At 35.5% G+C, this 14,317-nt stretch overlaps 1 non-coding gene and 1 pseudogene across 1 annotated transcript; one reads left to right on the forward strand and one right to left on the reverse strand.

The window, feature by feature from the left end:
- Positions 1–268: 268 nt before the first annotated feature.
- On the reverse strand, positions 269–340 carry TRNAT-UGU (transfer RNA threonine (anticodon UGU)). The gene has a single exon. It is a non-coding gene; the product is annotated as a tRNA-Thr (tRNA).
- Positions 341–1,622: 1,282 nt separating this feature from the next.
- On the forward strand, positions 1,623–10,337 carry LOC141815037 (transcription factor GTE11-like; annotated as a pseudogene).
- Positions 10,338–14,317: the final 3,980 nt, after the last annotated feature.

Below are 14,317 nucleotides of genomic sequence, written 5' to 3' on the forward strand. Positions count from 1 at the left end.
TAATGCAGAACATATTGTCCTGAGGTGTCTCCCGTCTCCATTCAGTTCTTCTTTATCAGATATTTTTTATCATTTTTTTTATAATTAAGATCAAATTTATTTTATAATTGCTAAAGTTTCTTGAAATGTTATCTTCGCGTTACATTCTTCCCTTTCTTCAGATTGACGAGGAGATGATAAATTTTAATCCCAATTGTAATAATTTTTTTTTAAAAAATATTAAACTATAAGAAACAGACAGAAAACTACAAACAATTTTTAAAAAAATTGCCCTCACGCAGGATCGAACTACGGACCTTCAGTTTACAAGACTGACGCTCTGCCACTGAGCTATGGGGGCTGTTTCTGTGATGTGCATCACATATAATCTAAATTATATTTAATTTAGAGTTTAAGAAATATGATAATAAGCAATATACAAATTATTTGATTAAAGAGTGAAATGTTTAGAATTTTTGGGTTGTCAAATAGTTTCTAAAGCACCTATCAATTTTGTCTGTATATCAAAATAAGGGTGTGTTAAGGATTCTTATATTGTAGAGAAATACGTTTTCCTAAATAATTATTTTTTTCTTATGTGTTTATACATTTGGCTTGATCTATAATCAAGGTCAATATAAAATATTTCTTTAGTCAACTTTAAAAAAGGACATATAACGAATATTTCTTTATATATCTATTTTTTTAAAAGTTTACACAAACATAACATATTACATGAAACAATCAAGCCCTAACATTGTACTTTATTGATTGCTTGTAAAAAGATAGTGATAAGATCATTGCATATGAGAATTACATTTAGATGCTTAACTACTAAAGACAACAAGTAATAGTTAATATCTTCGTAACTTTAATTTTAAATTGATTGATGTAGCAAATTGATAAAATATTAAAACTCACATGAAACAACATGATATAATAAATGATATCATTCCATTATTTTTATCTACAAAAAATGTTACAAATTACTTGAAAATCACATAAATTTAATCAATATTATCATCTTATATTCCTCTATAAAAAAATCACATGTTTGACACAAGAGTAAAGGAATCCCTTTTGAAAATAACTTTTGGCAAAAGGTCATATTTAAAACAACTCCAAAATGTCCTAAGGGCTTAATTGCCCTTATCAAAATAATTAAATCAACTCAAACATGATCAATTTAATTAAAAATATATAATTTTATCAATATGTTTTCAAAAAATATGTTTACACTAATGCATGGTTAGAATTTTCAGTTTAATTAACTGCATAAAATTTTATATTGATAACAAATATATTTCAGGTCAATAAATATTTTGATATTTATTACACGTGTATCCATTTGGCAACAAATTTTACAAAGAGTCCTGCAGGGGATCAGGTCAACAAATTAACAACGTTACCGTTTTCTGTTGTTTTTTCCAAAATCGGACTCTGATTGGGACTCGGATCCAGAGTTCCTTGTCACCGCCCCTTGTTCAGCTTTCCTTATTCTTGAAATCCCCTTATTTGCCGTCAGATTTTAAAATTGAACGGTGAAGATCTAATCCAGCGCCGCGCCGACCCAAAGCGACCCCGTCAGCGTTCTATAAATTAGGGAGAGACTTGAGAGGTCGAGGCGGCTTGTTGGGCTTCGGTTCTGGATCTAGACACAGCCGCCCGCGTTCGCTGAAGGCATCGCAAGGCTCGTCGAAGAAGAGAGGGGGAAGGCGAAGGGAGAAGAGGCGAATGAGGGGATAGAGGAGGGGACCGTTCGATTTGCAGGGTTTCATGTGGGACGCGTGGTCGTCTTCCGAACTAGGTTTCTGATTTATGCTCCTTTTCTGTTGCTTTTTCTCTTGATTTGGATTTGTTTTTCACGGGCGCATCTGGCTGGGATTTTGTGCTGTAGATTGCTTAGAATTCGATGAGAAACCTTTCCTTTGGATTTGGAAACGCCGGTGTGTCGGATTCTCACGCCTTTCCTTTTTAGGGTTTCTTCTGTCTTGTGTGCATCTAGGTTAGATTCCGGTGACAGAGATACCAGTAACGAAAAAACTTGAGAGTTTTAGCTTCTGGAATATTTGGTAAAAAAACAGTCTTTTGTTTTCTGGTAAGTTTGGATTCTGAAGAATGGGCAATTTAGTGTGAATTAGATATTTTCTTCGCCTCAATTTGGTTTCGTGCTAATTCCCAGCGGAATCATTCATTACGTGAATCCGTTCAGATCAGTACGAAACTGGATACTTTTGTCTTATATCGTCTGCCAAGTCTGGTTTGATAACTTCTGTTTTACTGAGTTAGGAAAGTATAAAAAAGGACAATAAAATTATTTTTAGCAAATATATTGCTGTATGCTTGACCTCATGCAAGGTTTTGATTGATGTGAACAGTCTCATCGGATTGACCACATGGCACCCACAGTGCTAATGGAATACACCAAAGAGAAGCAGAGGAAGGGATGTTCACAGGATCTTTCATTTGCGTTGAAGGAAAAATATCATAAATTGTCTCAAGGGTATGGACGTGCTTCTCTACTTGACTGTCAACATGATTCTGAGAAGATGCATGATTCAGAGGATGTGGGCAGTTCCATACGTGCTCAATCGGATGATTCCAGTCCTGTGAAGAGGCAGAAGTGTGCTAGTGTAAACCTTGACAGATGTGAGAATTTAATGTCCCACTTCAACGAATTTCTTTCACAAAAATATCTGGTTCTCAAAGAAAGGAACTGAAAATTAGACTTGAATCAGAATTAGATCAGATCCAAATGTTACAAAAGAAATTTTTCTTGAACCTGGCAACTGTTGGCACTATTACAACTTGTTCAGTCAATGAGAATGAAAAAGAAGTTGATCCAAAGAGTATTACCCAGCTAAAGCGTGTGGCTTCAGGAAAGTCAGCATCTTTTAAAATGCCTTTTCCTCCACCTCCTGTGGATATTTCAAGTTTGGCATTGATGAAACAATGTGAGGGGCTTTTAAAGCGCTTAATGTCACAACGGTTTGCCTGGGTCTTCAATAGCCCTGTAGATGTGAAGAAATTGAATATTCCTGACTATTATACTGTTATTAAGCATCCAATGGATTTGGGAACCATTAAAACTAAAATAAGCTCAGGTGGTTACTCCAGCCCATGGGGTTTTGCTGCAGACGTGAGGCTTACCTTTACCAATGCAATGACATATAACCCACCCACAAATGATGTCCATATCATGGCAGATACATTGAGCAAGTACTTTGAACTTCGTTGGAAACCAATAGAAAAGAAATTAGCTGCATCTGGTGCACACAGTAAGAAAGAAATTCAAGCTCCAAAATCTGCAGTGTCATCCCAAGAGGGAAAAAATCTCTGCATGCTGGAGGTTTGCTCTCGTGAAAGGAAGAAATCACATAATGATTACATTGATTCTGTGCCTCAAGGGGTGAAATGCCAAATGACAAATGAGGAAAAACATAGACTAACTAGTGTTTTGGAATCTCATTTGGAAGATCTTCCAAATCATATCATTGATTTTCTGAGACAGCAAAGCAATATGAATGATATCACTGGAGAAATAGAAATTGATATAGAATCTTTAGGTGATGATACACTCTTTAAGTTACAGAATCTTCTGGATAGGTATTTACAGGAGAGAGATGTGAGACAACAGGTGAAATCTGAGCAGTGCAAAATGGCGGTAGGTACTCTGATAATAATTCCCCAGGAATTTGGTTTTGGTCTTTATATTTTGGATTACTACAGTCATTATTGTGTTGTGCAGGTTTCTGAAAATGGCATTAGCACCTCAGTAATGCATCAGTACAAAGGTTTGCCTCCTGGCTTGGCTATGATTCTGTGATAGACATAAGTGGCTTTTGAGTTTGAAAACTAAGCTGGTGTCAGTCCTTTACAGACAATAATCCTGTTGAAGAGGATATAGATATTGGTGGTGATGATCCTCTCATACCTAATTACCCCACCTTGGACATTCGAAAGGACTCGAAGTCTAGAGAAATTAAGTGTGCCAGCTCAAGCAGTTACACTAGCAATTCAGGATCTTCCACTGGTGTGTATTTCCTTTTGTACTCACGAGATTGTATACTCTTTTTTACTATTATCACTATCAGTGATACCAAGTCAAAGATTTATAGTCCTTTTTCTTTTGCAAAATGTGATATTGATATCCTTCATCATGTGCTTTTGTTCTACTAAGAAAATTTCACCTACTTGGTGAGATTTGATACTTTGGTAGCATTGCTGATTATATTTGGTTTGCTGCATATTTTAATGGTAAAGAAACAAACTTTGTTCTGTCAAATATGGTTTTTATTCTATTTTCTTGAATTCCATATTAGTTGTAAATTTGAGGGATGCCTATGATTATTTTTTTTACACAGTATTAGAGTCTTATCACTAGGCTTATTCAATTTTTTTAATGCAATGAATATAGTTTGTGGGCATTTGATGGTTAGTGCTGTTTATTAATGACCTGCTATTGCGTAGGAATGCGTCTGTCTCTATATTGTTATATATAATCTGGATAGTTTCCTATACTTTTGGACTTCTAAATTGGTCCTTCAGTGCAGAAAATTTAGTCAGCAAAAGTATGGCTATATTATCAAATTTGATTTCTTAATCGGTACCGTATATAAAATATATTAATTAAAATAAAAAATTTAATCTAAATATTTAAAAATAAAAAATAAAATTTTTTTAATAATTTTATAGGTTTTAATAAAGCCTATTTAAACCTATTTAAACTATCCTAAATTATAATTTTGAACTATAGCTAGGAGTTAATTATTAAAATCCTAATTAAACCTAAAGTTTTAAACAGAGAAAAAAAAAATCGCGCGATCGCGCGGGGGCACGATCGCGGCCGGCGCGGAGCATCACCGGGCCCAGCGGCGTCATCGGCCCCGGGCGGCGCCTCCGGCGGCGTCGCCGGCCCCGGGCGGGGCCTCCGGCGGCGTCGCCGAGGCCTCGCGACGCCTCCGGAGGCGTCGCCGAGGCCGCGCGACGCCTCCGGAGGCGTCGCCGAGCCCGGGCGACGCCTCCGGCGGCGTTCCCGGCTGGATTTCGTGTGCCGGCGCTGTGCCGGTGCCGGTGCCTCGTCGGAACGAAAAATTTCGTGCGTATCGTCCGATGATGGGATTCTCTTCGGTGGTTTAACATTATTGATTTTCTATATTCCTTGATGACCTTTGATTTTATCAATATTGTCTTGTATTAATTCCTATTCTCAGCACTTTTATACCGATGGTTGTCAAATTGAGGTTTATATTGTAAATATTTTGATGAATTATGGGATCATGTGGCTTAAGTATCAAATAAAAAATAAAAAATGTTTAAAAAAATATAATTCTACTTATTCATAATAATTCTATATAATATTTTGGTTAATATCATTACATAATAGATTAAATTGATGTTAATTCATAACAAAGATATATAAGTTCATATTCTCTATATATGACAATCTTCAAATCATTATTTCTTACGTCCATTAAGAATTGAGACAGAATGAGCAATAAATAACTTCATCAAATTTTTTGACATCGAAAATCATTGCCATCAAATGGAAAATAGCTTAGATATGTTATGACTTCTAAATTCCTATCAAATTTGCTGTTGTTATTCATTTTATGTATAGTAACGATATTTATTCTTCTCAATTATTGTTAGATTGGCTATCATCAACTATGTGTTTCCACTAACAAGATTCCTTTTTACTTCTATGTCATTTCTAATATGTTGGGTTTAAGTTCTTAATGAGGTAAATTTATTTTTAGTGGGTTAGATTTATCTTTTTAATATATTTTCTTTCTTAGAATCATATAAAATAAGATTCATTGCGAATCATTTTAAATTGAACCAAATTGTCACATTTTTTTCACTTCCTATTCAAATTTGAGAATGGTATCATTTTACATGTGAATTGTATCATACGTATGAAATGAATTGTAATCTTTGATTTTATTAATATTATTTTGGTTTAATTCATATTCCCCAGCACTAGTTATACATAGGAGTTCTGATCCATCTAGTCCAACAACTTCTATAATGTTTTTCTATTTGCCAAAGTTGCTTTCTTACATTTCTCAAAACTGTTTTGCTGTAAATCATGAGGTCATTGACGTTCTTAAGCAAAGCTTGGTGATGTGCCTGAATTTATACGATCCTGACTTGTTTTGGCCTCTTGATATTTATTATCAACATGACACGTAGATAATGTAGGTTTTATTATTTTGTTACATTCACAGATATGTACATATTGTCTGTAATCTTAATTACTTAATAACAAAATTGATATTAGATTAACTCTTCCTAGGTGATTCAACTAAATTTACAAGATACTGGTTTGTTTTGACTTTTCTTGGTATTGTTCTTGCTTTGTCATCTAAATAATGTAGGTTTTATTATTTTGTAACATCAAGAAGACATAACAAATGTGTCTGTGTTGCCTGTGTATACTTGATTAATTAATCAAAAAATTGATGTTAGATTAACTCACAAAATGAAGCATAAATATGTATCATGGTCAACTTATTACACAAAAACATGAAGTGAGTCCAGACAAGTAGTTTGCTAAATAATGTTAGCAATTCATCCTTCAAAGAAGTTATATGGTGTGTTGGTGCCCTCCTCCGTCGTGGCCAATTGCAGCTTCTCGATTTACCTCCTCACAAATAGTTGTGGTGCCGACCGTGTGGGGCCGCTGGAGCGGCGGATTCCACCTTTTGCTGAAATGGTGTATTGGTGTTCTTGGACATAACATCTCATATGAAGTGACAATCAACTTTTGAAGTGTTTAGTTTGTCATGCAACCCAAATCACTTGGAATGTAAATAACTCTTGATTGTTGCAATGCACATTCATTGCTCTAGTTTCTAAAATCATGATCATCAATTAAAAATCTACATGATCTCACAGACTATGTGTCAATTGTATTATTATGAATTGAATTGTAACATCAATTACAGAAGATATATCTGGATTAATTACTGTAAGATAAATGAGTTACTTTAGAATCTTCGATAATGAGTATGGTCTTCAAAATCATATTCTTTCTACAGAATATGAGATAGGGATTTGAAATATTTAATATGCAAATTTGTAGACTGATTTGTAGCAAAAGATCAACTACAATTCCTTTCAGATATTTCCAGACCTACAAGTTAGTTTCTAACCTAAATCTGTGTGCCCTTTTCAGATCTTCAATCACAAATTTGTCTTTTGAACATTTGGTCATTTTAATCATCTAATGCGCATCACTTCTTGACAAAAGACCCATCAAAATTGGACACAACCTGGACTATAGAATTGGTTGTTTTTGAAACCAAACACAGTAATTTTCAGTTATAATTTTTGAACCAATTTGGTAATTTGAGACGAAAACTTCTTCTTTTCAATTTGCATATTTTAATATAATTTTGAGGTTGCTTCATATAAACTTCCCTGAAGAAGTTGCTAGCTGTAATTAACTATCAAGGAAAAAAAATGATTGAATTGAGATAAGAAACAATAGAAAATATCTTGAAGTAATCTCCACTATATTTTGCGTATATCCTTTATCAATCAATTTTTACTTATATTGAGTTACCTTATTCTTGGGATGACTCATAAAGTGAAAGCACCCAATAACAACAAATAAGATATGCATCACAAAGTGGAAGAATAAGCTTTCATGTTTCACATGATAAAAGTGCAGATATCTCCTCATTCATAGTTTATTTCCATTGGAAGAGTCAGAGGGCTTAATTATGCAATTCATAAATAACAAAGAGAAGCAATGGTGAGGTTTAGAACTTAATAAATGCTATCTTCTATGCTAACGACACACCTATAGTGCAAGGAATGGATGATTTTGGAGTGGATTGGGAAAGTGTTGAGACAAGTGTAGATGATGAAGAGCCCCCTGAAATGGAGTTATTATTCAATAAAAGATATCATTAATAGGATAACAAATGAGTGTTTGAAGTAAAGATGTGCTTCTAAAGTCTTGTATGATCATTGTATGGTTGTTATGGTTAAAAAAGGTTATAATAATGTGATATGGTCCTCCCTATTGAGTTATCTTATTGCTTGAATCATAAAAACCAGTGAGAGGGCTCATTTATAAACCTTAAAATATTAATAATATGATTTCATAAGACATGATCAGAACTAACTAAATTTGCCAGAAATAATAAAATTAAGCGAGTACAAATTAAATAACAGTGAAAATTAAACCGCAAAAGATCTTTTCTATGGACGGTTTTAGCAAAATTCTTTGTCTTATCTATATAAATGAAGTTGTTAGAAATGAAGTCTTTTTTTTTAATAAAAAACTACTGGAGTTCTTTTCTTCTAATCACAACTATAAATGTTCTGAAGTTTTGTTTGTTTCTCCGTCTAGACTCTGACAGTGCTGCTGGAAGTGAATCAAAGAAAATTTCCAATCCAAAGAACGGTTCTAAGGTATGTTTCTCTCAGTGACTGATTTCCCAGGATTTATTCTTCCTAACAATGGGCATCTGGAATATGTTTATCAGCTCAATACTCAGTTTTAGCATTTTCATGTTTGTCTCATATCTGTTTTTGTCATGTTTTATTCATAAGGAATAAATCTATGTAATTTTTATATTTTATTGTTTTTTTATCAGGAAAATTCAGCAAACAAGGCAGGTTCGGATCAAGAGAAGAGTGATCTAATGAATCCGTTTGATATGAATAGTGAGTTACATTATATCTTAACCAATTGTCTTTGGAAGATGTTAAATACAAAAATGGTTGTAACTAATACTAATGGCAATATACAGGACCATTGAGTGAGTTGAATTGCTTGGAGAATGCTGCAGATGGTAAATCTTCATTGATTGACTCTGAGAGGTGCCAAGAGGGTAAGCATGAATAGTAAGAAGAAATGTGAGACCCAATGGTCCTAGGCACTTAATTTGCATGGGTCGGCTTACCTTTTACCCATGGAAATGTTAGGGGAGCATGCTCCATCTGAGAAAAACCTATCTCCAGAAAAGCAATATAGAGTCGCTTGGCTTAGGCGTCGCTTTCTCGATACAATTCTCAAAGCTAAGGAGAAAACACTTGGTCAGGTAGGGCTGATATTCAGATACAAATTTAAACTTTTCGTGATGCTTCTGTAGTTCTAATATCGGTAAATATGTTGCTGTCTTCACCTCAGGGTGCCAAGGGTGATCCTGAAAACCTGCAACGTGTAAGGGAGGAAATTAAACGACAGCAAAAGGAAGGTAAAAAAGTTGTCGAGTTTGATCTGATTGCACCAGTTTTATGCCTTCATGATATTGAGAACTGTCTGTTGCTACTGGAATAGAGCGAGCACGGCTTCAAGCCGAAGCTAAAGCTGCTGAGGATGCTCGTAGACGAGCTGAAGCAGAAGCTGTAGCTGATGCTAAACGTCAAAGGGAGTTAGAGCGAGAAGCTGCACGCCAAGCCTTGTTAAAGGCTCGTACTTTGGTTCATAATACTTTCTACTTTCTTCTTCGTTGCACCTTTTCTTCACATCAACTTTTGGTGTTTCTGCAGATCGAAAAGACAGTTGAGATCAATGATTGTCGAATCCTTAAAGATCTGGAAATGCTTGGAACTGCCACAGTTGCAGAAATGCCCATATCAAATAATGAGAAGAGCCTTGGCTATTCTCTTGATGACATAGGAGGCTTTAGACTAGGGGGCAGTAACCCTCTAGAGCAACTCGGGCTGTTTATGAAAATGGATGATGAAGAAGAGGAAGAATGTGAAAATGCACCCATGAACGAAGCCGAGGAAGGGGAGATTGAATGACCCTATAGACACTGTATAACTAGACTTTTCTCTTGCATCATATCAGCAGCAAGGATTCTGACTCCCGCTAAAGGTTATGCACTCAAAAAATGAATATGATTAGTCGTACCATCAGTTTCTTTGAGGATGACTATACCTCCTTCTGGGAGGATAAGTGATATGACCACTGGAAATACAGTCTTGAAGCATTTGCTATAGGTAGCTTTCAGCTTTGCATAAGTTGAGAGTTTTTTTACCGAGGACAATGTGTCTGTGTACTGGTTGCCTGATGAACTAAACCATCTATTTAGGAGTTGTACATAGAATGGAGCGACTGATTTGGTCTTTGCATCATATTCTGCAGTAGTTCCACATAATCTAGATGTAGTTTGTCTCCACTGATGTGCCAATATGTGGTGGCACTTTTACAAAACCAAAGAAACATCCACGCTAGGTATCCCAAGATGCTGGGATGGGATCTTCAGTATTCTTTTTGTTGCTAAACTTGTATCTACTTATAATTAAGTTCTAGGCGATATTTATAATTGTGTAGTTGCAACCTGTTTGCTTACAATACTTTATGAAAAGATCTTGAATTGATGGAATGTTAAGATATGAGTAGCAGCTAGAGGTCTGTCATTTACTTTGCAACTAGATTCTTTCGGAAAGTGTACAAATGTGTTTGTTTTACTTTTATTAATGCTTGCAGACTTATTTTAGTGGTGTATCCTTGTCCTATTGTTGTATCCACTCTTATCAGCTACTTCGAGACGATATCTATAGTTCTGTCATTGTGATCATGGATTGGAGTGTTTGTTTGGTCTTGGAGATATGGTTACGGATAGCTATGAGCAGGTCTGAATTCATGCGAGTGTGAATGTATCCATCTCTATTGCTTGTTTCTCATTGACATGTTTGATTGATTACTAAATCACACATTCATGATTGTTAATCATTTATAAGTGAAGTGATGTGTTATTTTCTTATGGATTAGAAATAAAAGGAGCAACGATGATTTAATTTGATTCGATAGTATTTTATATATTTTGTAACCACTGAAAAGTATATTTAATTAATTGAAAGTTTTAATTTATTAAAAGGGTAGTTCAGTGTGGAAAATTTTAGTCAGAGTCATTGGATGTGTTGTATGTTATTTTTACAATTCGAATTCGTGATATCAAAATCATATAACAATTTTATCGCTGCTCGAGTCAAGGTTCATTTCATTTTTTTAAAAATTTATTAAAAAATTAAATTAAATCTTATTAGACGTTTAAACTATAATCAATATATAGAATGATCAAACATGGCTTTTATAAATGTGTTTCATTCTTTGGTTAGGGCAAGAAGACTTGTTTTGATAACGTTAAAAAAATTGCACTTCTATTAATGGAAAATTTAGACTAATAATATGCACAATGTTTCACTTTCGATAGAGAAATGGCGGAGAAGAATATTAAATATACTTTGTCAGGTTAGAGAACAATAGATAATGGATAGCGTCTTCAAATTGATTCACTTGGCATAAGTTATAATCACAATGAAAATAATGAATATAATCACAAAACGCACTAATATTAAAATATATATCACTACAAAAATAATATCAAACAGTGATAAAATTAACGATTGAATTTAATATAATTGTTAATTTAATGACTGATATAGTATTTCGATAGTTAAATAATAATAAAATCAATCACTGTTTAGTGACAGAATCATAGTTCAGTCACTAAATAGTGATCAAATCATAATTTGATCATTAATTTAATGATCGAACTATGTCTCGATCGTTAATTATTACGACTGAATCATGGTTCGATCACTATTTATCCAAATCTCGCCTGCATCCAAAATTAGAGACCGAACTTGTGTTCGATCGCTAAAATTCCCTAAAAGCCCAAGTCGCCCGCGATCTCCACTTCTCTCTTGAACCCTAAAATCTCTGATCTCTCTCCGATCTCCGATTTCCTGTGATTTCTTGTGCATGATCTCTCCGACACAATTTCTTCTTTGGTGTAATCTACTCTCTGGTCATAGTAAATTTCTCTACTTCCTCTTTTCTTTCCCTTCTTGTTGTTGCATGGTTGGTTGCGGGGCTGGCGGCTGGCCTAGCTTGGCCTTAGCATTGATCGGGTCAGGCGGCACTGGTCATGCAAGGTTGGTGGCACGACCGTGAGGCTGCCTGGGGGTCTGGCCTCGACACCAATAGGGTCACGACGGGGTTGCTGGCAGGGTTGATCGCGCGGTTGCCGGTGGGGCCGACTGTAGGGCTGCCGATCTTGTGGGGCTGTCAAGGTTAGGCGCGGAGCTATAGAGGCCGGCAGTGGGGTCGATCATAGGGCGTCGAGGCTGGTCTCGTGGGGTTGTCAAGGTCGGCGTGAGGCTGTTGAGGCCGGCCGCGAGGCTGTCGAGGCAGGTCGCAGGGCTGGTCGCAAGGCTGCGGGGTTGCTGATAGAGCTGAATGTACGTGTGACCACGAGGTCGAGCCCATGGCCCACAATGATATTGGACTAGGGCGGCCGCATGACTCGCTGCGATATTGGGCCACAGTTGCCACATGACTAGTTGCAAGATCAGCCTCGACATAAATGCATGATGCTGAATTCAGGTGCAACTGTGTTTGGATGTACATGCATTCTTGGCCGAGAGATGAGGTGCACAAATAGGTGTATATTGAAAGAATTTTATTGTTATACTTAAGATATTAAGTAATATGACTGATGCTAATTTTGTTTTGTTATTTTATTATCTTTAGTTATACTACATATTCTAAACACTTATCTCCCATCCGTTTGCGATCCTATCTGTTAGTGGTACTTTTAATTTTGAACTTAAAATACCTATTTAATTTAAGTTTAAGTGGTATTATATTTTAATTAAGTTTATGTTATAACTATATGCATATTTATCTTTATATATTTAATAATGTTGTAATATTTTTCTCATTAGGTTACAATATATATGAATAAAACTTGAAGGTATAATATATTAGAAAATAATTTTATTATCGAAGAATATTTGATAGAGTTGAAGAGTTTATAAAATTTATTAAGCATCATCTAGAGTACATGAATGGTGATCAATTACGGTGTCCGTGTAATCATTGTAAATGTAGAAATATAGCTTTTCGTGATGAAAGTGCATTTAGGTAAAAATGGATTTATTCTAAATTATTACAACTGGTACTGTCATGAAAAACTTTAATAAGAATCATCATTTAATAACAATACTTTTGCAAAAGGTGGAATCCGTCACCCCAGCGGCCCCACACGGTCGACCCCACGACCATCTGTGAGGAAGTAAATTGAGAAACTATAGTTTACCACGATGGAGGAGAGCATTGTCTCAGCTTCACCGAGATTCAAACCCTTATCCACTTCTGTAACTCTGTTCCGTTTCGCTCGTTCTGAGAATCCAATTTTCAAACTCGTTTTAAATTCTTCAGAGAACTTGTTGTGACCCAATAGGTTCCCGGCTATGTTGGTCGTTCGTAATTAACCATTAATTACGGAACGATTATGAGTGACACCTAGTAGTGCATCATGATCCCTAATTGATCGAAAAATCAACGATTGATTTCAGAACATTTCTTGAACCTTTCAGCAGCTCCAATGAAACATGCCTCATTCCCTTCACCGTCTTATAACCACTTGATTCAGGACATGATCTATATGTGTCGGTCTCCACTAGGCTGATTACGTCACACCTAGCCCAAGTTGCTTTCTAGTCCTGTGGATTCAAGTTACTTGTATATGTATCCTAGAGTGTCATACTCTTGACATGTAATACTTTAGCGAAAGACTTTTAGTAACAATCCTGACAAGCGGCCGTAGGATATATGTCTCCTTTTTCAAGGAGCGATGAATCCTCTATGAGCTATTTAAACACATTCGGACATTTCGACTAATACCCAATCATCTCGGGTCCACACCTCCTTGGAGATGTTTGCTTAAGATGTCAAAGTATGAGCCTCCATGACCAATGTGACTTGAATACCGCAAGTCAAAGGAAAACCACACTTAAGCTGCATTGAGATCTTCATTGACATATGTATCGAACCATATGAAGTCTCAAGGAAGGTCACTCCAATGAATTAGTTACCTTTAACCAGCATCCATGTTTAACTCTCAACATCCAATATTTTCAGCTAACGAGATCAGCTGCTTAGCTAACCAAGATGTTTAAATGTGCTAGTCTCAACAGAATCGATGACGTCCGTGCTCATCAATTTCTCGACTAGGGATAATTTCAATACATTCATAATTGCACATGTAGAGATACTTACTAGTTGTGATCCAATCACAAATTCTCTCATACTATGAATCATATTGCGGGCATTCAGTAATTAAGTTTAAAATTCAACAAATATATAAAAAATGTGCACTCAAATAGTGAATTGCTATTTATCCAATAAATAATATAACCGTAAGGCGATTGCCTTAGGACAACCCTCAAATCTAACAAATGCAATGTTGGAATTGTACTGTGAAAGAGCTCAACTGAAAGATAGCCAAACTATTCTTGGCATAGGATGTGGCTGGGGTTCCTTTTCAACATATGTTGCAAAGAAGTACAACAACTGCAAGGT

The sequence above is a fragment of the Curcuma longa genome, chromosome 21 (genome assembly GCF_044706935.1).
Source record: "Curcuma longa cultivar G26 ecotype Majalengka, Jawa Barat chromosome 21, ITB_CL_G26_1.1, whole genome shotgun sequence".
NCBI lineage: Eukaryota > Viridiplantae > Streptophyta > Magnoliopsida > Zingiberales > Zingiberaceae > Curcuma > Curcuma longa.